Source organism: Macaca thibetana, chromosome 17, assembly GCF_024542745.1.
Source record: "Macaca thibetana thibetana isolate TM-01 chromosome 17, ASM2454274v1, whole genome shotgun sequence".
NCBI lineage: Eukaryota > Metazoa > Chordata > Mammalia > Primates > Cercopithecidae > Macaca > Macaca thibetana.
In genome coordinates, this window is record NC_065594.1 from 28,639,181 (window position 1) to 28,664,106 (window position 24,926).

The window sequence follows — 24,926 nt, forward strand, 5'->3', positions numbered from 1 at the left end:
AAAAAGTAAACAATAAGGGTACCTTTTTGTCTTTAAGCCATATTTTCTGGGTCAGTGTGGTCTTTCAAGGGAGTTTAGATAGTCAGGCTCTATTTTTTGTTACTTCACTCCTATAGTATGTGACTTTGTAAATTGTTCCTTCAGTGTTCAGTTTAAGTACAAACTAAGAAGAGAAACTGTTTCCTAAAGAAAAACATTTTAAAGTTACAGAGACACCTATGTGTAACATTTCTCCAGAAATATTTGAAGTAATGTAAAACTTCTGGACTGGTCAGTTTAAATATTTTCTTGGAATTTCTATAGAAACTTATGTGGAATTATGTTATATTGGAAATATTAAATGAACTATAAGAAGACTCCTACTTCTTCACAGAGAACAAACAGGGATATCCTGGATTTTCACAGTATTTAAGCCACTCCTTAATTGTCTCATGAAGGAATTAAGGTAGTGGAACACATTCAAGGAATTGCTCAGGTATCAAAATAAGACTTTACAAAGTGTAACAGTTTTTTCTGTAGTAGATTTTCAAATAGTTAAATTAAAAGACTCTGGCCTCTTTTATTTATCTATCTTTACTGTATTCTGGCAGTAATAAAGCAATTTCTAATGATGCCAAATTAACAGCAGTTTCTTTGGCCCTTTCCTTTCCCTCCATGAAAGTTACAATATTAGGTTATTTCACAGGTTTCCTCCATGCCCCCCATACCCAAACTAAAACTGTGTTAGGCTGTCAAAGAAAACGAATCAGGTAAGATTACCATTTACCTTTATGCAGTCATTCTAAGTACACATAAAATCAGACATTAACATGAAAATATAGGGGGAAGAGAAACATCAAACCATAGAACTGAGTTTTAGTTTTACTGACATTTATATGGCATACTTCCTGTTTTTGATTTCAGAAGTGCAACCATGCAGTGCTTCTATGAAAAACTGAATAGTTGAGTACAGTTTGAGGATTATGACAACTTATCCAAAGGAAACAAACAGACCTAACTTACTGCTGTTTTCATTTGTGGAATTGCTATCTTTGTTGTAAAAAGCTGAGTATTTTTCAAACATCATTTAATAATAGGGTAGCCCCTAAAACAAGCAAGGAACTGTAAGTCTGAGTTCTGAATTTGACTAGTAATGGAATAAGAAAACCAAGCTAAACTGCATTTAAATATGTATGTAAAGGTAATGCTTGTAAAAATTTGGGTTTTCCTCATTTTGAGATTTCAGTTGCTAGTTGACTATTGGTATGCATTAACAATTCTGCCTAAAGGAGGTAAAGGATGAGGTTAATTCTTAAATAAAAGTCCCTTTGTTTCACTATTAACTTTTTCTATTTGAAGCATAATTGTGTCAGCTAGTTTATTTTTTGGTAACCACTTAGGAATTTGGGAAGGAGGGGGGCACTCAAGTAAGCAAAGACAGCCAGCTAGACATCAAAATCCATGTTCTTACTTCATGGCCATACAGATAAATTTCATTTCCTAGCCTCCCTTGCAGTTAAGATGTGGGCATATGACTAAGCTCTAGCTAGTGGGATGAGAATGGAAGTCAACTACTTTTAAGCTCTTTAAGTCAACTAAAGAAATCAACAACTTTAAGCTCCTGTCCCTAAAAAACACTCCCAACAGACTGACCCCTCCAAGGAAACCTTGGAAGTTAGCTCCTAAATGCTTAGGTACAGAAAGACCTTGGAAACTAGTAAACAAGTAGTAAACTTGTTTAGCAAGAACAGCTTTGAGCCACTATATATTTTTGGGATGATCTATTATGGCAATTAGCCTACCCTCATTAATTTGATATATAAAACATATATGCAATGTCCCTATGATACACAACTCCACTGGTCACCATTTACATGGTAATGTATGCAAACGGGATTTTTCTGAAGCACAACTGAGGCTACAGCTATGCATACATATGAATATAGGTAAATGTTCCTCCTAGAAGTGGTAAAATGCTGTGGCTTTGCCAACTAACTCCAACTTCTCATGGGTTTTATTGTGGATGAATATCGATTTGTGTAAAGGAACTTCCCTTTTGTGTCTGTGGTAATAGATAAAGGTGAAATGGATCTTCCAACAAGAATCTTGAGGGGAAAATATATACTTAGGATCAAAATAAGATCTCTTTCTTGGGTTTGTCCAATAGCGATGGCTACACATTAGTCCTATAACCTTTTATGTACCGGCAGGCAGTAGGCCATACTAGTATTAGAAGCCCCTTCCTTTCTCCAAAAAAAAAAAGTACACTGCTTTGAGCGGTAAAGATATTTCACATACCTGCGCTTCATGTTCCTCATCTGTAAAATGGGAGTTGGATTATATCCCTTAAAAACTTTCCTTTTTTCACTAAATATTCTCCCATCTATGACTACAATGTCCAGAGCTACTGGTAGATTTTTTTTTTTTTTGAGACGCAGCCTCGCGCTGTCGCCCAGGCTGGAGTGCAGTGGCGCGATCTCGGCTCACTGCAAGCTCCGCCTCCTGGGTTCACGCCATTCTCCTGCCTCAGCCTCCCGAGTAGTTGGGACTACAAGTGCCCATCACCACGCCTGGCTAATTTTTTTCGCATTTGTAGTAGAGACGGGGTTTCACTGTGTTAGCCAGGATGGTCTCCTGACCTCGTGATCTGCCCGCCTCGGCCTCCCAAAGTGCTGGAATTACAGGGGTGAGCCACCGCACCCGGCCGATTTTTTTGTTTGTTTGAGATGGAGTCTCCCTCTGTAGCCAGGCTGGAGTGCAGTGGTGCAATCTCGGCTCATTGCAAGCTCCACCTCCTGAGCTCAAGCGATTCTCCTGCCCGTCTCCCTAGTAGCGGAGACTACAGGCGTGCACCACTACGCCTAGCTTTTTTAAAATTTTTTTTTGTATTTTTAGTAGAGATGGGGTTTTACCATGTTGGTCAGGATGGTCTAAATCTCTTGACCTCGTGATCTGCCCGCCTTGGCCTCCCAAAGTGCTGGGATTACAGGCATGAGCTACTGCACCTGGCCAAAATATTTTTTATTTCTTTTTTTTTTTTGAGACAGAGTTTCGCTCTTGTTGCCCAGGCTGGAGTGCAATGGCACGATCTCGGCTCACCACAACCTCTGCCTCCTGGGTTCAAGCGATTCTCCTGCCTCAGCCTCACGGGTAGCTGGGATTACAGGCGCCCCCCTCCCCCACCCACCACTGGCTAATTTTGTATTTTTAGTAGAGACAGAGTTTCTCAATGTTGGTCAGGCTGGTCTCAAACTCCTGACCTCAGGTGATCCGCCCATCTCATTCTCCCAAAGTGCTGGGATTACAGGTGTGAACCACTGTGACCGGCCTATTTGAAATAATTCTTAACATGAGCATTTCTTCAGATTTCAAGTTGACATTATAGAGGCCCAAGTGCTTCACAGAAACTTGAAATTATTTTTTTAAAATGTTTAACTCTCACCAAGGCACAACAGAGGTTATACTCTTCTCCCAAACAAGCTATTAAATTGAAAAGATTTTTAACTCACTCGAAGTTTTTGAGAGTAATTTTATTTATTATTATTTATTCATTTTTTTGAGATGAAGTCTTGCTCTGTCGCCCAGGCTGGAATGCAGAGGTGTGATCGGCTCACTGCAGCCTTGACTTTTGGGCTCAAGCTATCCTCCTGCCTCAGCCTCCTGAGTAGTAAGGGCTACATGTGTGTGCCACAGTGCCCGGCTAGTTAATTTTAAAGCACTGTGTCACTTCTCTGATTTCTATACTTTACTCCATGAGTGGAGAAATAATATCAAAGCTAATACAGAATGTGATAGTTATTGAAATAATACTATTAAAAGTCAAAAACTAGACAGCAGATTTTATAGTTTTTCAGTGAATTTACCAGTTAAAAACCTTAAATTTTACTTTTCCTAATTGTATGTTTATACTGTAATGTTTCAATGTAATAACAATTCATGTAATAGCACATTCAGGATCATGGCAAAATCAGCTAAGTCATAGTTAACACACACTCCCTGTCTCCCTACTTATGTAGTGCTAAGTCATATTTTCAGTATAGCTAACAGAAATGATTTTTTGTCTGTCTGCTGGTGGAGTTTTAATCTCCTGGATTTCAACTTTGGTTAAAGCTAAAATATACACTATCCAGACTTTATACAAGCATGAATTGGCTTTAATTCACATTCTTTTGCTGCAGGAGAGCTGCAGAAATATGGACCTCACTCAGGGATGATAACTGTTTTAGAAAGGAGAAAGGACAAGCTGTATAACATTGTCCAGAGTGGAGTTTTCATGTTGAGAGAAAGCCATGTATAGGCCGGAGTACATGAGAAGAAGGAATAACAACTTCCCCCCGCCCACACACACACAAAGGAACAAGACAGAAGAGAGAGCCAACAATAGTATTTTGACTATTAGTTGACGAGTATGGATTCTAAAAATATCTTTACATAATTGCAGAAATTGAGGAATAATCTAAATGTTTAAAAATGAGGAGACTGATAAATTTTGGTGTATCTGTATGTTGGAATGCTATGCAGATGTTAAAAACCAGTTTTCAAAACTATTCAGTAACATGAAAAAACGGTCATTATAGACTACTGAGTGACAAAAATAAGATATACAACTGTAGTAATTAGCAACTATATATTTTAAATACAGGAAGGAAACATGAGTGTTAACATTGGTTTTTCTCTGGCTGGTGGAATTACAGATGACAATACTTTTGTGGTTTCCAACATTTCTCTAGTTAACACATTCTGTTTACAATTTTAAAACATTACTTTCAAAGAAAAAATGTGATATATGTAAATATGGTTATATAAAATCTGTATACATATGTATTTTATTTATGTATATCAAAACCAGACCAAAAATATTGAGTTTGACAGTTTTCAAAGTGACACTGTAACAGAATACTTTTCTTGACCCTCATTTTATGTTGAGCTCCTTATGGCAGTGAAAGGACTAGAGAGAGGCATGTACTTTCAGAGTTTCTGAAATGACATGTATAGTATAAAAAAGCATAGAAGCATTCTTCAATTTTCACATCTTGAATTTTAATACAACCTGTTTTATACATACTAAATGAATGTCTTAGTTTTCCAAGCTACAGAATTGGTGGCCAGTTAGCACTTAGTAATAATATTTTTCAAAGAATAATAAATGAAAATATAGTTGGCCAGGTGTGGTGGCTCACACCTGTAATCTCAGCACTTTGGGAAACCAACACAGGCGGATCGTTTGGGTCCAGGAGTTCTTGACCAGCCTGGGGCACACGGTGAAACCCCGGCTCTCCAAAAAAAAAAAAAAAAAACAACAAAACACCACCACAAAAAATGAGCAGGGCATGGTGGCACGCGCCTGTAATCCAAGCTACTCAGGAGGCTGAGATGGGAGGATCACTTGAGCCTGGGAGGCGGAGGTTGCAGTGAACTGAGATCCTGCCACATCACTCCAGCCTGGGCGACAGAGTGAGATACCATTTCAAAAAAAAAAAAAAAAAAGTTGGATATACTACAGATCCAAACTATTTGGAGGAATAATTGATTTTCTGGGCAAAACTAAGAAATAGAAGTTATTCATACTATTGGCTACAAATTTGCAAATATATTGGATTCTACTCCCTCCCAAATCAGAACTCTTAATCCTGCAGTTTTAATGCATTTTTCTGGGTATTTAATTTTGTGATGCTTTTCTGGGAGAGACCTAAACTCAGACTTTAAAATTGGTTTTTTTTTTTTTTTTTTTTTTTTTTTTTTTTTTTTTTTTTTTTTTTTTTTTACATTTTTCTAATTATTTCTGTCAATGAAACTGTGGCATATTACAAAATTTCAAGATAAATAATTTTCTGTCATATGTTTCATAGGTCAAGTCAAAAAAGGGTTCTGCAGCTAAAATAAGGTTTAAGGGGGAAAGTGGCAAGCGGCACATTCAGTTTATGAGCACAGACTTGGGGAATCAGATAGATGTAGGTTCAAATTCGTATATACTGGGGGTAGGAAAGATACATAAACAGTGAATTTTAAAGTTTGAAGGGATTTTAGAGATCATTTAATCAAAATCCATTATTTTGCAAAGGAAACTTAACACCTGGAAAATTAAATATCTCACCTAAAGTTTCAATCCCAGCATTGCTACTTGTGTTATCTAGGTTTGCTTACTTCCCAAATTCAGCACTCTTTACTTTCTACTACAATATGCTATGTTTGAGGTTGGAGCAGACCAGATTATAGAAAGTACTGAAAATTAGACCAAAGAGTTTGAACTTACTTTAAATCTGTCTTTTTTTTTTTTTAATTTGGTGGAGTAGGCCGGGCGCGGTGGCTCAAGCCTGTAATCCCAGCACTTTGGGAGGCCGAGTCAGGCGGATCACGAGGTCAGGAGATCGAGACCATCCTGGCTAACACGGTGAAACCCCGTCTCTACTGAAAAATACAAAAAACTAGCCGGGTGTGGTGGTGGGGGCCTATAGTCTCAGCTACTCGGGAGGCTGAGGCAGGAGAATGGCGTAAACCCGGGAGGCGGAGCTTGCAGTGAGCTGAGATCCGGCCACTGCACTCCAGCCTGGGCGACAGAGCAAGACTCCGTCTCAAAAAAAAAAAAAAAAAAAAAAAAAAAAGAAAAATCGAGGAGTAGTACTGGGCACAATGGAATGATAATGATCAGAGTCAGAAAAGATGTATAGAGATCCTATGTTTCCTAAAAATTCTGTATCATACTCAGTACAACTTTAAACATTCTTAGGGGAGAACCCAACTCATTTCTTTGTCTCATTTAAATAATACTGAGTAATGGAGCTGACTAGATTACAGTTGATAACTATTTTATTTTTTCATTTGCTTTTGTCATTTTATTCTATGAATTAGTGGTGTACATGTGAGATTAAACTGATGCTGAGTTGGGAGGCAACCCTGTCTGGTTTTGAAGAGCAGACTTTTCCTTAAAAGTTAAAATATTAAGAATAAAATCAAAACAAAAACCTTGGGTCTAAATTTGAATATGACTCTCAACTTTAAAAGGTAGTCCACATAAATTTTTCTCCTTAGATTTATTTTTGATATTAAAATATACAGAGAATTAAAAGTGAAATTTAATTTTTACAGCAAAAATTTTACCAGATAATGAAGCTTAAAAATGCTGACCTTTTAGCTCTTTTCTAGGAATTCTAGTTTAGGAAAACAGATTTATGTATAAAAAAGCTCATGGCAATATTATTTGTAAGTAAAGAAAATAAATAACCACTTAGGGAAGTAGTAATCCATACAAGGAACATTATGCAGACACTGAAACTTTTGAGGAGTTTTCAATCTATGATACATTTGAGGAAACATTTATGATACATTGTCACATAAAAAGGCAGTGTACACAAGCAGTTGAAACCTCATCAGCCTAAACAACTGCCTGGAAATATGTCAACTCTCAACAGTTGCCTCTAAATAAAGGACCTATTGGTTATTTTTTCCTGGTGTCCTTTAAAATATTTTTTTTCTTTATTTTAACCTATTTTCACACTTTCTTCACTTACCATGTACTACTTCTATAATCAGATACGTGTTTATATACTGTTTTCCGTATCATCACGAATATAAATATATGTGTGTATGTTTATGTGTGTGTACAAACATTGTTGACCAAGAGAAAAGTTGGTATTACTTAAATCCAAATAATGAAATTTCCAAAAAACACATACATATCCTATCACTTATAAAATTATAATGGTTTAATACAATGTACTAAGTATTCTGACATAGCAGGCTTTCAGTATGTTAGTTGATGATGAAGGTAATTTGAGAAAGGATACCTCAATTAATTTACTAAGTTCCTTGAGTCTGTCAGCAACCCTCCCACCAAGAATTTAATAATATAATATGACATTAAAAGGTTGGTTTGTGTGGTGCATTTTTGCAAACTATTATTTTGCATTTCTTTTCTTTTTTTTTTTTTTTGAGACGGAGTCGCATTCTATCGCCCAGGCTGGAGTGCAGTGCCGCAATCTCGGCTCACTGCAACCTCTGCCTCTGGGGTTCAAGTGACTCTTCTGCTTCAGCCTTCCAAGTAGCTGGGATTACAGTCACATGCCACCACACCTGCCTAATTTTTTTTGTATTTTTAGTAGAGATGGGGTTTCGCTATGTTGCCCAGGCTGGTCTCGAACTCCTGGCCTCAAGTGACCCTCCTGCCTTGGTCTCCCAAAATGTTGGGATTACAGGCATGAGCCACTGTACCCGGCCTTAAATGCTAATTTTTGACACACAAAAAAGAAAAATTTGTGCTTACTTTGTTCATTTTGATCAGCTGTGTGAGGTTCAGGTAAGATTTTACGATCAGTAAAAAAGGTTTCTTGTGGAAGTAACTGGAAATAAGATTTACCTTGTATGGTCATTATAAGTTTTAAAGCTCATGTATGTAAAGTACCTAGCATAGTGCCTGGCTCACAGGCACTCAGTAAATAGTGGCTATTGTAATATATAATATTAATATGACTCCTTTTGTTATATTTCTATACATAGGGTGATCTGAAAAAAATATGAAGTGTAGTACCCCATTTAAAAACATGATTCTAGGGCTGGATGCAGTGGCTCATGCCTATAATCCCAGTACTTTGAGAGGCCGAGGTGGGAGGATCACTTGAGCCCAGGAGGTCAAGGCTGCAAGGAAGTGCGATTGTGCCACTGCACTCCTGCCTGGGCAACAGAGTGAGACCTTGTCTCATAAATAGATAGTTAAACAAACAAATAAATAAATAAATAAAAACACATTTCTAGACTTCCAGATAAAATGGGGAGTGAAAACAGACCACAGAATCTCTCTGCACATATACTTTACAAAAAGTATACAACAGTATATTTTGTATACTGGAAAAACAACAGTAAGAACTCCTTTAAAATAACTCTTTTAACAGTAAGAACTCCTTTAAAAGCATTACTAGAATCAGCTAGAAAAAGCAAATGTCCACAACCTAAGGCAACAGAGGCCAAAAGAATGCAATTATTTCAAAATAAATTTGGAACAGCAAGAAATGAAATAAGACATAGCTGGAAGTCAAATTCTCACCAAGAGGGAAGACTGGCAGTCCCAGAACATTCCCCTAATGAATTCATTCTTTTCTTCTCCAAAATGATTACGTCCCATCTCTTTTCTCCTAAATCTCCCACATCTCCATGCTCCTCACTTCAAATCTTGTTTCATTGATAAATAGAAGTTGTCACAAGAGAAACTTATCTTCCCACATAGAATCTACCAATATGCTTTTATCTGTACTCAAATATACTTTCTTCCTGTTATAAAGATCAACTATCCTTGCTCTTATCTAAGGCAAACCCCTCTACTGTGTCCTAGGTCTCATCTTCTCTTGCATATTCATCAAACATTTTGTTCCTGTTATTATCCCCTCCGTATCCTGCATTCTCAGTTTCTTCCTCATCACCCTACAGTCCATATCCACATCTGCTTAGAAAGGGAATAGGAGGCCCTTTATATCAAAGTTCTTCAAAGACTCGATAATTGCAATCTCCACTTCCTTACCTTACATTATTGTCTCCACAGCACCAGTTAAAGTGCTCTTGTTGAGATTACCAACTACCTTCTTGCCAGATCATTTTCCTCTTCTCAAATGTTTGGGAGTCCCAGGCATATTCCTCATACCCACCATCAACATTCATTTCCCTCCAAGGTCATGTCTTCAATCTCTTGGTGTTAAATACTGTCTACCATCATAGGACTCCTAACACTTATATTCTACCCCTGATACCTCTGTTGAGCTCTGGACTCACATACAACTGCTTGTCCAGCAACTCCACTCAGATGTCTAAAGAGAACCTCAAAGCTAGCATATTTAAAACAAATCTCTTGATTTTCTTCTCCTCCACATTTTACTTCTCCCTACATCTTCCCCCATGTCAATATATGGCATCATTTCTAGTTGCTATGGGCAAAAATGTAGAAATTGTCCTTAATTCCTCTTTGTCCCAGTTATTAAGCTGTTGTCTTTCACCAATAAACCTTTCCATACACACTGCTTTGTGACGCTGGGACTGGGACTCTGCAAACTTTATTTCTGCTTTGCCAGCTGAATTCCTGCTATGTTTCATCAATACAGAGTAGTAGGGAAAAACTAGAAGTCAAGAAGAGGGGAAAATAACTTGCTCTCCCTCATAGGCCTTCTGTACCTGTCAGTGTTGCCCCAGCTATGGGCCTTCACCCTGACAATGGTAGTTAGCTCAAAACTGCAACTATGTTTGGCTCTCCTACACCAGTCCCAACAGACCCTCTCAGGGGTACCAGCAGCTGATGGGCAGCACTTCCTTCTCTGAGGTCAGGGTTCCAGCTCTGCCAAGTCCCTCCTCCTAGCTCCTGGGTTCTAGGAACTTGAGGTCTTTCTGTGTTTACCCAGTACCAGGGGCAGTAGCTGCTTCCCCAAGTTACTCTGTTATCTCAGTGCTCTCTTTTTGCTTTTTTCAGTCCTGTAACACCCATTTAACCAATCTCTTATACTCAGTGATTACTCTTGAAATACTTAGCAGCAGCCAGAGTGGTTCTTCTACAGCATAAACCATCTGCCGGCTCCTCATCACACTTAGAACAAAAATCAAATTATTTCCTAGGGTGTATAGCTCCTTTGGTGATCTGGCTGGCCTATCCATTTCTCTAGTCTCATCTCCCACCCACTTCCTGTTACTCGTTTGGCTCTAATCACTCTGTCTTGAGCACACTGCTTTCCCACCTCAGGGCCTTTGTATGTGCTCTTCTCGTTTCTGGACTGCCCAGGTCTTTGCCTAGCTCACTGCCTCACTTCACTCAGGCCTATTCTCAAATGCCCTCTTAGAGAGGCCTGCTCTAACTGTTACTTTATCTGAAATGCACAATCCTCTCCGTACCCACACCCCACCCGCCCCAATTCCTTACCTCCATTTATTTTTCTTATCACTACAAGTTTATTTCTTCCTCTTCCATCTTCAACTGAAATGTAATCTTCATAAAGGCAGGGATGTGATCATATTTACCACTGGTGCCTGACATATATAGTAGGTACTCAAATTCTAGTTAATAAATGAATTTAAGAAATTCTAGAAATTAATATATTGTAATGAATGTAGTAGAAAAATAGACGGAAGAAGGCCGGGCGCGGTGGCTCAAGTCTGTAATCCCAGCACTTTGGGAGGCCGAGACGGGCGGATCACGAGGTCAGGAGATCGAGACCATCCTGGCTGACACGGTGAAACCCTGTCTCTACTAAAAAATACAAAACACTAGCCGGGCGAGGTGGCGGGCGCCTGTAGTCCCAGCTACTCGGGAGGCTGAGGCAGGAGAATGGTGTAAACCCGGGAGGCGGAGCTTGCAGTGAGCTGAGATCCGGCCACTGCACTCCAGCCTGGGCGGCAGAGCGAGACTCCGTCTCAAAAAAAAAAAAAAAAAAAAAAAAAAAAGAAAAATAGACGGAAGAAATTGCAAAGAAGATAATGTGGAAGTAAGACAAAGCTGACATAATATAAGCTGATCCATCCCCTGCATATATAATGCAACAAATGAATCAGAAAAGGCAATTAAAGATGTAATAGAGGAGAATTTCCACAAAATAAACAAGTCTGCAGAATAAAATGTTCAATGTAAAATGGACATATATTCAACATTGAGGCATATGCTCATAAAGAGTGAAGAAAAAACTTTTCAAATCTCTTGGCAGAAAACTAAATCACTTACAAGAGGGAGGAAATCAAGCTGGCCTTACACTTCCTCTAAGCAATATTCGAAGCCAGGAAACAAAGGAAAAATGTCTGTACAGTTTTAAGGCAAAGCCAGCATGACCCAAAACTATTATATCTAAATAATAAGTGCCATTCAGGAATTAACAAAAAAAAGGCAAATATAGCATCTATGAGTCCATCTAGGGGAAAAAAAACTTCTTAGTAAAGAGCAGATGACTAAGTGATGAATCAAAATTAATAAGTAAGATATACAGAACCACAGCATGTTGTAAGCTCTGGATTTTTAAGTACAGATCAAGATGAAATAACTAAAGAAATGAAAGTTACAAAACAAACATTAAAACTTGACTTTGTAAAAACAATAACATAACCAATAAAAATATATTTTTCATAGCAGAGTCTGCTGGCATTTCTGAATTTGAAACATACGGATTAAAAAGTCTCTAAAGCCTTAATTTTTAAAATCTTGGGTATTTTAGGAACTAAGCTTTCTGGTGACAAATAAACATTTTCAAAAGTTCAGCAGTTCCTTCCATTTCTCTTCCACCAAATTAGAATAATTTTAAATTTAATACTTTTCAATTTAAAAGTACTGTGATGTTCTCGGCCGGGCGTGGTGGTTCACACCTGTAATCCCAGCACTTTGTGAGGCCGAGGCAGGCGGATCACGACGTCAGGAGATCGAGACCATCCTGGCTAACGCAGTGAAACCCCGTCTCTACTAAAAATACGAAAAAAAAAAAAAAAATTAGCTGGGCGCGGTGGCAGGCACCTGTAGTCCCAGCTACTCTGGAGGCTGAGGCAGGAGAATGGCATGAACCTGGGAGGCGGAGCTTGCAGTGAGCCGACATTGCACCACTGCACTCCAGCCTGGGCGACAGAGCGAGACTCCATCTCAAAAAAAAAAAAAAAAAAAAAAGATACTGTAATGTTCTCATCTTAAATAAAATGATCTTATTCATAGAAATGCATAGAAATATATACTAAAATGATATTCATTTATATTGATGGTAAAAGCTAGCATCTGAGATTTAAAAACTTTCCTGTAACTTTCTATATTGTTTGAATTATTTATAAATGAGCATGTATTTTTATAAAATCAATAGCCATTATCCATAAAATAGTATCATATACAGCAATGTGAATATACTTATCACTACTGAACTGTACCCTTAAAAATGGTGACGATGGTAAATTTTATATTTACCATTTATAACTTTTGCCACAATTAAAAGTAATAAATTTTAAAAATACTATTGTAAAATAGCTAATGTACAATAGCTTTACAGATGAATTTACAGATTCTACCAACATTTGCCTGAAAACTTTTCCACCAAAATGTGAAACCTCAAATTATACCTTTGCATAATACTCTATATTTGCCTATACATTATTTTAGTAAGCAGATTATTCACTGGTAGATACTGTTATAACTATGCAAAATGAAAAGTTACTTATGAAAAGTAACTAATAGGTTATGTTACTTTATTAAATATCCTTGTGCTATAAAGTTGTAAATATATGTCATTTGATTTAAATATTTAGAAGAAAATCTTTTAGCTTTAATGATTTTTTTTCCTAATTGTTAAAATAATATGTGCTCATTTTAGAAAATATACAAAGGTAAAAGTGACCATAATCACAGAATACATTTTGGTGTACTTTTTGCATCCTTTTCCTATGCATTTTACAAATGCATTATACATGTATTTTTAAATAAATGAGAAATGTTTTATAACCTAAAAACCTTAAGTATATATTAAATATTAATATTTCTGTGTCATTAAGTAGTTTTAAGAGATACATATTTTGTTAGATTGATATACCATGGTTTATTAAACCACTGTCTCACTGTTGAATATTCAGACTGTTTCCTCTGTATAGATACTCTAGTGAATATGCATAAATCTTTGATTTCATATCTGATTATCTCCTTTAGATTGGTTCCTGTTAGTGGAACTACTGTGTCAAAGAGCTGGACATTTTTAAGACCCCAGAAAGGTAATACAGCAATAGATAAGACTGAATTTTTTTTTTTTTTTGAGACCAAGTGTGCTCTGTCACCCAGGCTGCAGTGCAGTGGCATGATCTTGGCTCACTGCAACCTCCACCTCCCAGGTTCAAGTGATTCTCCTGCCTCAGCCTCCTGAGTAGCTGGGATTACAGGCACACGCCATCCTGCACGGCCAATTTTTATATATTTTTTAGTAGAGATGGAGTTTCACCATGTTGGCCAGGCTGGTCTCGAACTCCTGACCTCATAATCCGCCTGCCTCAGCCTCTCAAAGTGCTGAGATTACAGGCATTTAAGCCATCTAGCCCAGCCAAGACTGAAAGTTTTATTGCATTCTTAGTGGCACTGGTTATTAGCACTTATTTTCAATCTTTGTTAATCTGACGGGGGAGGGGTCTGTTTCTGTAATTTAATTAGGTAAAGTTGAATTTTTACTCACATATTCATAGGAATAACGTTACTACCTTAAGCACATGTAATTCTTTGTCTTTTACTTAAGAAGACTGCATTTACTTCTTAATGTATTTGTAGACAGAGCATTATTACTATTAGCTAGCAAGATCATACATTCTTTTTTAAGACCCTAAGCTATGTGATCCTGGTATCCTATTTTCTGTATTGAATTTATTTCTCGATGTGCCAGTTTCACTATAGCACTTTCCAAAATGCTACTAAATGCTTAGTTTATAAGGTTTTAAAAATTTTTTGAAATAATTTCCTCAACCCTGCTTTCATTCAAAATGTCTGGAGACAGACTGGCCCTCTTCCAATTTTCTTTCGTGTTATCATTACTGTGAAGTCATTCTATAGATAGGAGAGCATTCTGGCATACAGAAAAACAGCATCTGTGAAACTATATGGCACAGTTTGGTTGGGGTTGTTGCTCCTTCAGAACCGCATTATGTAATTTTAGTGTTTACTTAAGCTCCTTTGGGCTGCCTCCATGGTAGCTATGAGCTCACAGAGAAGTAAGTACAGTTTGGATCTGATAGCAAAGTCTATCAGTTTATCCTGAATGCTGCATCCCTTTTTTTTTTTTTTAATCATTACTGTACGAGAAACTTTAAATACAAAGGTATAGTTTCATTTTATTTTTTAAAAAAGCTACTTCAAACATCATTAAGTAATACACCAAAAAATAAAGGGCTCATAAATATACATTTGCTTCTTATCTGGATGTACTTATTTAAAAACCTGTATTCTACAGTATGAACTTACAATGTGATTTTGACTCATCATAAATATAAATATGCAAAATTAGAGGGATTAGCCTTTAGGAAAGTACAAATTATCAAAATGGCCTAAGCACTATATCTAAGTAACAGAGGAAGCACATTTAGTATTTATTTAAAAAAAAAAAAAAAACCACCAAAGAGGTATAAGTTACTATCAGCTTAGGGAGAATTTTACAAGATACTAGGTTATAAGAAAAGATTATTTAACCTTGATTATTCAATGAAAAGTAGTATTTTTAGATTTTTAGAGGGATAACTCTTGAGCATCTCTACCAAACAAATAATTATATATGCTGGTTTAAAATAAAAATAAATCAGTTTGCATTATAAAGGTGGGAGAAGTATCCATTTTTTTATTGTAATAATCAAGTGTTACATTGCCTTCATAGGAAACATGCATATTCTTATGAAATACTTAAAGCCTCAACTGTTCCTTTAGAATTACTGACTTTGATGAATAAACAAGCCCCAATAAACATCAATATTGTAACATCTAAAAGCATATTGTCCCTTTTGGGAAATGTCATTTTGTTTTAATTATTATTATAAAATTACTTACTGGAATATTCTCCATAGCATTTTGCTTTTTTGAGAAGTAAGGACATTATGCCATTGATTGCTAGTGATCCTGTGAGGTCCAAAGTTGGGACAACTCATGGAGGTCAAAGAAAAAAGTTTTCATCACCCTGGAGGTACAGCTACTATGAATGTCCTATCTAGGTTGGCAGACAGGTATGTGTGTACAGGAGGCCTGATGTGGAGGGAATGGTCACAGGGAGAAGAAGGTATGGGAAGATTATGAGACAGACTGCCTACTTAAGTTGGCTCAGGATTAGGTTTGCTGGAACATTTAAATGTTTGGGTTTTTATATTTCATTCTAATATAAAAAAGAGGGTATTTATTAGGTTTCTTATGTTTAAACTTTTCTAATGTACAAATGTACTGTTTATAAATCTATCTGAAGTTATGTGTGGTGATTTTAAACATGCTGCAAATTCTTTGACACTCCTACCATTAAAAGGTGGAGTCTAATTCCCCTCCCCAGAACATATATGGCCTTAGTAATTTGCTTTTAACAAACGGAAGTGATGGATATAATTCAGCATGGCTTCTAAGACTAGGTTATAAAAAATTATACAGTTTCGCCGGGTGCGGTGGCTCACGCCTGTAATCCCAGCACTTTGGGAGGACAAGGTGGGTGGATCACGAGGTCAGGAGATGGAGACCATCCTGGCTAACACGGTGAAACCCCATCTCTACTAAAAATACAAAAATCAGCCGGGCATGGTGGTGGGCACCTGTAGTCCCAGCTGCTCGGGATGCTGAGGCAGGAGAATCGCTTCAACCCGGGAGAGGTTGCAGTGAGCCAACATTGTGCCACTGCACTCCAGTCTGGGTGACAGAGCGAGACTCTGTGATACAGTATCCATCTGGTTCTCAGTCTTAGGACCTGTGGAACTAGCCACCCTGTTGTGAGGCAGCCAGACTACATGGAGAGGCCACGTGTAGGTGTTCTGGCTGATAGCCCCAACTAAGGTTCCAGCCATCATTCAGTATTAACCACTAGACAGGCAAGTGGACAAGCCTTCAGATGATGCCAGCCCCAGCCTTTGAGCTGCCCCAGCTGTCATCCAGTGGATTAGAAACAAGTTTTCTATACTGAGCAAGGTAATGTTGTTTTAAGCCACTAAATTTTGGGGTGGTTTTTGTACTTGAGTCACTGCTTCCAATAAATCCCTAGTCAGGTTACCTGAAACAGGTTAACCTGTTGGAAGGAAGGAAATGGAAAAGGCAAAGGAAAACCATTTCCTTCCATGCTTGCTTCCTTATTTCCTTAGCCAGACAGTGATTTTAGCACCTTCTGCTACTAACTGTTGGAGATTAAGTGTGGTTTTGAAGTGCAAAAAACACCATCAAGGGGACTCAGTCTATCCCAACTCCTTTCCTTGAGGGCTTGGAGACTGAGCAGGGGAAAGAGAAAGTTTGATTTCTTCCATTTCTCCTTTTCTTCTTCCTTAGGTATCTCTAGTTTCATAAAAAGGGAAAAGCAAGATTTCATCCTCTCCTATCTTCACTGCCCTCCTAAATTCAAGAGAACACAGCTTTTTCAGTCATATAAAGGGAACAAAGCAGCAACATGCTTCTGTTATCAAGGAAGCAGGATTTATTCATCAGTTATATGCTAAGGACACCGCTCTGTCTTTAGTCACTCATCACTGTTCTTCAAAGATTCCTTCTGCTCCCCTTCTTCCCCTGAATGTGAGTATTCCCAAGGTTCCCTCCTCAGACCACTTCTTACAAGGCACCCTTTGTGGTCCATCTAAGCCCCCACAAGGCTTTAGCTACCACCTACATTTTAATGACTCCAGAGAGCCAGACTACCTCAACACCCCCTGCTACCAATCTGAAGTTCTCTGATACTTCAGATTCTACAGGGACAAAACAGAGTTCCTTCCCCTGGACTTGAGGCCTACTTCTCCTTTTAGTCCACATACTAAACCAGAAATCTGGGTATCCCTTGCTCTTGCCCTATACAGCCAACCAACCAGTTTTCCCATTCCACCAATGGAATTCCACCAATTTAATTATTTCCTTGAATTCCTCTTTTCTCTATCCCCACTATCCCTAGGTACACAGCTGTGGTCCTAATTGATTCTTACTTAGGTCACAGGCTGTTTTACATTCCATCTTCAAGTCTCCAGGACTTCAACCAGTGTACACCTCAATATGACATTTCCATTAAAAATCCTTTCATGGCTCTCCCTTTCCTATATTTTAGTCCTGAGGCAGAATAGGAATTTACTCACAAAGCAGAGTAACCCGCCTAAAATTATAGGCAAAATTTTAGCATAGGTATGTAAGCGCATTTTTTTTTCTTCTGGAAAAAGAGCCCATTGCTTTTTTTTTTTCCCCCCCTCAAAAGGTATGTTTTCCCCAAAAACTTGTACGTCTCAGGCTAAAGTCCAAATTCTTCAGCATGCAACGTATACAAAGCCCTGCCCGACCTGGCCTCACCTTCCACCTATACTGATCTAGCTGTAGTTCTTCACTACAAGCCCGGGTACATGCCACTTTGCGTGCTCAGCTTCAGAGGCCCTTTCCTTCCTTCTTAAATGGCCTAACTTCTGCCATCCAAGAAACCACACCTTCTTTCAAGAAACACCTCCGGTCACACTACTTACAGAAAGCTGTGCAGGCTAAGCAAACTGAGGGTGAACTCTTGCCTCCCTGCAGCTAACCTGGCAATTGCTTTCTCTTAACATCTACCTCTCGGATTTACAAACTGGGGTGGAGGTGGGAAAAAAGAATCAAAATCACAAAGTGAAGCCAAAACTGTTTGTGTAGCATTTATACACTGTTGAAGAACCAAAGGCCTTTTTTCGTAGTGCTTTTCGGGAGGGAGAAATTGGATTATAAACGTGTAATTTATAATCCCCAGATTTTTTATTCTAGATAAAAACGGCACCCACACCTTCCTGTTACAGAATATTGCATAGTAACTTTCAATATCATTCAGTTTTCTTTTATACCTATCCACCACATGATGTGTATTTTACAAATCCTGCAACTAACAACGCATTTCTCGATAGTCTGCGATGTACTGGGAGGACTGCTCGGTTTTCACCTGAATTACTGCTCGTGGTTCACACACTAACACCCAAAAAGACAGTCTACGGGTCATAACGTGTCCTTAAACTCCTCCATCTACTCCAGAAAACGTTCTAACTTTTTCAGACAAACTGTTGTAACTAGTCTCCTGGCGAGGCCTGCTGTCTTATAGCACAGGCTCTAACTGCCAAATCTTTTTCAGAAGTCTTTCAATTGTTGCCTCCAAACGGAGCTCTTTGCAGTCCTCGGGCGGAGGAACGGACGGATTCAAGCGAAGCTTATTTCCCTTCTCCTAACGCTTCTACCTATAAATAGCGCTCACCGCGCTGAGTCACCAAAACCCCGAGTTTCCCCAAATAGCGCGTAACGACTGCTGGGATCGCGTCCCTCGGGGCTGTAACAGACTCCAACCACACACCCGCTGGGCTGGACCGCGGGCCCGCACGGCCCAGCGGGTCTCTCACCACCCGGCGCCCCGGGGACGCGGGCGAGGCCGCGACGTCCAGACCCAGTCGAGAGCGTCGGACTTCCCGCGCGCGGACGGCGCTCTGGGGAAGGAGGAGCTGGCGGGCGGCTGGACCTGGCCTTGACTGCTCAGGGTCCGCCCCCGCCCCCTCGGGAGCGCAGAGCTGCGGGGGGCCGGCACCAGCCTCCGCCCTGCGCCGCCGGCTCACACAATGGGACGCGTCGGGAGGGGGCGGCAGCGGCTCCCGTTCCGGTCCCAGGACGGGGACTCCGGCCGGCGGGAAAGACAGTCAGGGGCTGGGGCCAGAAGGAAAATCCCTCTCTCCCTCTGCCCACTCAAACTGCGAAAGGGCTCCAGCCGGCGGTACCAGGGGCTGGGCAGCAGCCCGGGAGGGAACGGAAGTGCCACCCCCTGCAGTCAGGGGTGGTGACGTCACCCCTGCAGCCAGCCTGTAGCGGGGGTGTCTGTACATCACATGACCCGGCCCCCCCATCCCCGCCGAAGCCCGCGCGCGCGCTCTCCCCCAGCCCCGACTCCCACCTCTCCCCCACCCCCTCTCCCCAACTTTCGCCCTCCCCGCTCCGGCACCGCTGTCAACAGCGCCAGCTCCGCCCCCTCCCCGCGCCCTGTGGAACCGCCACGGCGGCGCGGCGGGCGCTCGCGCTCAGGTCGAGGCTCCGAGAAGCGAGCGTGCCCCGGTCCCACCCTGCCCCCCAGCTCAGTGCTTGCTGGTTGCGTGGGCACCAGAGCCAAGGGGCACGGCGGCGTGCGGCGACAGCTCTTCTCGCTCCATCCTCCCACCGCAGTTAGAGGACGAGGCGGAGGCGCCGGGTCCGAGCTTGGAGGGAGCGAGGCGCGCGCAGCGGCCTCCGGGCCCTGACGCGTAGCCTCCGGGGGTCGGCCCACGGGCGGGAGAAGCAGCCGGGAGCCAGTCCTCGACCCCTGCCCGGCGGCCCGCGCCTCCGCTCTCCCTACCGCCCCGGTGGCGCACGCCAGTCCTGCCTCCTCCGTCTCTGGCTGCGGCGCAGACACTGGCCATACGACGAGGGGCCAGGCGGGGACCGCCTCCTTGAGCCCCCTCGGCCACCCCTGCCGTGGACTGCTGGGGTTGCAGATTTGGTGGCAGTTGCTGCAGCGCCTCGTTCTATTTTTCCTCTCAGTTCCCTTCTAAAAGTGGAGGCTCGGGGGAGGAAAAAGAAAGCCCACAGTGTTGAAAGGGGCGGTACGGACTGACCTGTCAACGGCGGAGGAGGAAGACCCCCGTTCCGGGCGAGCTCTCGAGCCCGCGCAGGGATCGGAGCTCTGGGCTCGCGCGGAAAGGCGCGGCGGCAGCTGTGCCTCAGCCAGGTGTCCCCCCTCGGCGGGGCCCGCGCCGCCGCGCCCGCCCCCTCCCCCGGCGCCGCGCTCCCCGCCCCATCGCCGGGGACCAGGGAACCCCCCGGCTCGATTTTTTGTGCAGTTTCAGCAAAGCTCCGAGGAAGTTGGTCCTTTTGTTCCACTATTTATAGATTGCGTCAACATTGCGAAAAGGAGAAGGCGGAGCGGTGGCCCCTCCCCCTACCCTCCCCCCGCCGGCTCCTGGGAGAGAAAAGCCCCAGCACACGACCTAAGTACACAGCGCGCCAGCCGCCCGCCCGCGGCCTTCTGCTCCCCGCTTCTTCCCCCTCCCAGCCAGGGCCCGAACGCTGCCAACCCCGTCACGTGCCCGCCCGGGAAAACCAGCTCCCCGGGGCTCCGCGCCGCCCGCCAGGCTTCGTGGCGGCGGCAGCGGCGGCGGCGGCAGCGGCCTCACCCAGCTCGTGGGCTCAGGCCACGGCTCAGGCGTCACGCACAGCGTGGGCACCCACGCCCTCGCCACCCGGCGAGGATCTTGGGCCCCGGACTTGTGGGAGTGCTGCGGAGCGTCCCGAACTTCCGCCCCCTCTCCCCTCCGGCTCCCCAATCGCCGCCCCGCTCGCTGAGTGTGCGCGCATTCGGGCCTCGCCTCGGAGCCGGGAGCCTGACCTGTCCCCAGGCCCCTCGCGCGCCGCTGTTCCAGACCTTGCGGTGCTAGCCCCTGCTCACGCGCAGGACTGGGGAGGGCAGAGGTGTGAGGGATGTGGGGGTGGCTCGCAGCCGCTCGCGGGCAGGCGGGCGGAGCGCGGGAAGCGCGGTGCGGGCGTTCCACGGCGCACCCAGACGCTCTCCCTCCTCCGCAGGTGCAGCGAGGCTTTGCGCGAGCTCGAGTCCCCCTTCCCGGACAGCTAGGGACCCAGGAGTTTGCGGACCGGAGCTACAGTTTGAGGAATATAGTTTTTGAGAAGTTACTGGGAGTTAGATGTGAGACAAAAACAGACGAACTATCCTTCAAAACCTTATGACGAAATGAGAGGCCTTGCCATACCCTTGAAATGAAACTGAGCTCCCTACCGGCCTAAAGCCTCTGTTCCTGAGCTTGATGTAAACAAGGAGGGCGGTGAACACCAGAGGAAGGCCTTACAATAAAACCAAGTGCAAGTAGCTCAGTTGAGTGTTATTTGCCTTAGCAGCTTCCCTGAGTGATTTATGTATATTGCTGTTTACAGGGTGGGAATAAAATAATTTAGCTTCTCAGATCACTGGTGGAAGAAACTAGAGCTGAGCTAGGACGAGGGCAAGAAGCGCGTCGGACCTTTCCTGGCAGCTGAACAGTGTGATGAACAGTTTGGAAGGGTTAAGTTAACTTAAGGAATTTGGGGAAACCGTTCCCGCACACAGACCGTCATTCGGCCCAACTGCAGGCCGTGGGGGACTCTTCAAGGACTCGCACACCCCGAGCCGAGCTTCCTGGCTGGGCACTGGGCTCCTCCAAACCTGGGAGCGCTTTCGCTGGGGCAGTCAAGACAGTAGTAAGTTTGTCTCTATTTGGGAAACCTTTCCAGGCTTGCCTTTTAAGAGGGAGGCTTTAGGTGGTGGGATCATCAGCTGCCAATGTGTGCACTCGCTCTAAAGAAGGCGAGGGGAACCAAAGCGAACCTGTGCAGTGGTTGCTGGGTTGCCAAAACGTGGAGCTTAGTCGACCCCCCAGTTAACCGGACGGCGCTTTGGTCCCCTCACACCTGATGGTGCTCGGAGCCTGGTACGGGAGCTGGCGCTGTCTCTTCTGGTTTCCTTCCAATTTAGGCAAAGGCCCTGGCCGCCCCTCTTCCTGCTTCTGCTGTGTCCTGCCACAGCCCTCCTAAGACGGCGAATTCGTTTCCGCGCCAATTTTGTTCTGAATATCTACAAACCACTTTTCCTTGCATGAAGAAAACTAGGCAGGGCCCCCTGGCCCGTCCCACACTAGCGAGAGGCAGAGATACCGAGGCCTCGGGCCTCAGCCTTCATTTCCCCGCCCTAGCTTCGGGCCAAGCTGCAGTGTCCCCGACACTTTGTCAGGACACGCGCTTTTCGCCACTACTTTGTTCTTGCGCAGTCTTCCCAGCTGCGGAGAGGAGGGAGCGAAAGTAAAACGAAAGCACCCGGGGCGCATCAGTCGCAATAGCCTCCCCGAGCGCGGCCGTGGGAGGCCAAGATCTGGGGTCGCGAGGCGAAGGTGGGGGCCCAAGCTGCGCAGAAACTGGGTGGGGGCGGTCCCTGGAGGGCGCCCGGGAGCTGCTAGAAGTTGTCCGGAGCCCCTCGTGCCTCTGGGAAAAGCGAACGCGGATGTTAATATACCAGCCCCGCAGGGAACTTTTGGCCCGGGTCTTGAGCTGAAATTCCAGACTGAATGGGACCGTGCTGAAAGCACGACGAGGCAAAGGAGTGTGGCGCGGGGGCGAGCGTTGACCCCTGGCTGCGGATCCTCGGGAGAGGCCCGGACTCCGGCTCGGCCAGCGAGGGTGCACGGAGGCCTCCTGGGATTCGAGGCCCACAGAATTGTTGCTACAGTGAAGTTGGATAAACACCCCGCCTCCCCGCAAAAACCAGGTTCTAGGCTTATAAACACTTCAGTAAACTCTGGTGACATCCTCCGCTCTCGCTCCTTGCCCTCGCGGCAGTCACTGCAGGGACAAAGGCGGCCTGCGCAGACTTGGAAGAGGCGCGGCCCGCATGGGCGGCTTTACCGGTCAATGACGTTTTCAGTTAAGGGGAGGCATCTTCAGAGCTGAGGGTAACTCCCCACGGCCACCCCGCAGGTAGGGCAGCCAACCCCAATCTGGTCAGCTTAAAAGTGTCCTCGGTTTCGCCCCCTTTCCCAGCGAACCAACACTGGCAGATTGGCCTGCGAGCCGCTCGCTCTGTTGCTCTCGCACATTTATGTAGCCAAACGGTCGAAAAACCCCATCTTTAAGCCCAATAAACACTTAACTTTATTTAATAACACGTTTTGTTGTGGCAATATTTGTGGATTTTGGCAGGTATTAAAATCTATTGATATTAATGAGTCAAAAGTGGAAATGCAGTATTCTCAACGAGTAAATGACTCTGTGCTTCCTCTCACTGGCACCTGACGCAGGGCGCAGCCAAGGGCTATTACACCTCTGGCTGCTCGGAGGCATCTTCACACTGCGCCCCCTCGCTCTTCAAACCTGGGAGACTTGTAATTGTGTACCTGTTTGCATTGTTTAGCCTATGCATCGCAGATTATTCATTTTACTAACAGGACTCAAAAACAGCTGTAATTTTCAAAGATGCACGATGGAGTTCGATTAGGCGAACCTCGGGAAGGCAGTCTTGGTTTCCTGCTAATGTTTTGCAGGTAACAGGCAGTAGTCAATCCCAGATAGCTTTGTTGGTTTTTATTCCCCCCTCTTTACCACAACGGTAAATACCAGAAAGTCCCAACTGTAAAAAGGACGGCCCACTCCGCCCAAATTGAGAGGCGAGCTACAGGTGAAATAGCCTCCTAGGCACTTCTTTTAGAAAAAGCCTTCTATTTCCTCTTTGAAAATACTTAGCAAAAGCTGTTTTTGACTTAACAGACTATAAAAATGCCTGCTTTCACCATGCTTGCCCTTTGGTTTCATACGAAGTCACTTTTCTCACTTTGTTGCAAGTTCTTTTTTTTCCTTTGTAATATATTTTTGTGAAACAGGTTCGATTGGGTTATCTTATTAAACTGTGCGTCTAAAATTATGAAGTTGCTGTTTTCTACTCGCCTTTGTTTAAACAAAAAGGACGCACACGGATGTGAAAGCCTGTGGTTGCCTTTGCTGTGCACCCCACCTTTTTTTTTTCTCCGCGTTCACAAATGATGCTCTGCCTGGGCTAGGTTCAGACTTCAGTACCTAAAACGTTATGCGTCTGGGCAGTCCCCAAGAGCTATCGAAAGCCCCAGACTTGCTCACCCCATTGGAACCGGCATCAGAAACCTCGATTTAGAGTCCAATTTGGAAACAAATCCGTGCCTTTCTCGGTGAAATGGGAAGTTGCCTAAACGATGCATCTGGCTTTAGATTTTATGGGGAATATGATCTGGAAAAGGGAACGCCTGTTTCAGCTGGGGCAACACGCCCCGCGTGGGTCCCCTGGGGCTTCTCCTGCAAACAAGGCACGGGATCTCGACCCGCAGGGCCTCAGTCGACCTTTGCGCGCCAGGCTTGTGGTTGATTGACCCCACACCAGCGCGCTCCCTTCCCGGCCTCGCCTGGGGTCGCTAGCAGTGGCTGACGAAGCTTTTCGACCAGAGGAGAAAGTTTGAGGCTGCAGATCACATGTCCTTAAAGGATCTGGGGAGAGGGAGAGGCTCTTTGCAGTTGGTGCCAAGAAACTCGAACACCCCGCTCTCGCCGCGAGGCGAAGAGAACTATCCTGGGGGAGCACAAGTGTTCCCGAGACTTTGCCAAAGTTTCCAGAGTCCGGAGGTAGCGTGCCTCCCACCCCCGCCCACCACCGGGTTATTTCCTAATCCCCTCTAGGCTGCCTCGGGCGAGGACCCAGGCGGGGCCCGGGGTGGCGGGGCGGGGAGAGTGGTGGGGAAGATGGACATTCTCC

The 24,926-nt window shown here is 43.6% G+C and overlaps 2 protein-coding genes across 2 annotated transcripts in view; both read right to left on the bottom strand.

Moving 5' to 3' along the window:
* KPNA3 (karyopherin subunit alpha 3) overlaps positions 1 to 24,926 on the bottom strand; it is a 1,032,760-nt gene that overhangs the window by 402,771 nt on the left and 605,063 nt on the right. The gene's annotated exons all lie outside the window — the stretch shown is intronic.
* The window catches only part of SPRYD7 (SPRY domain containing 7), a 496,951-nt gene that overhangs the window by 190,408 nt on the left and 281,617 nt on the right, over positions 1 to 24,926 (bottom strand). The window lies entirely within an intron of this gene.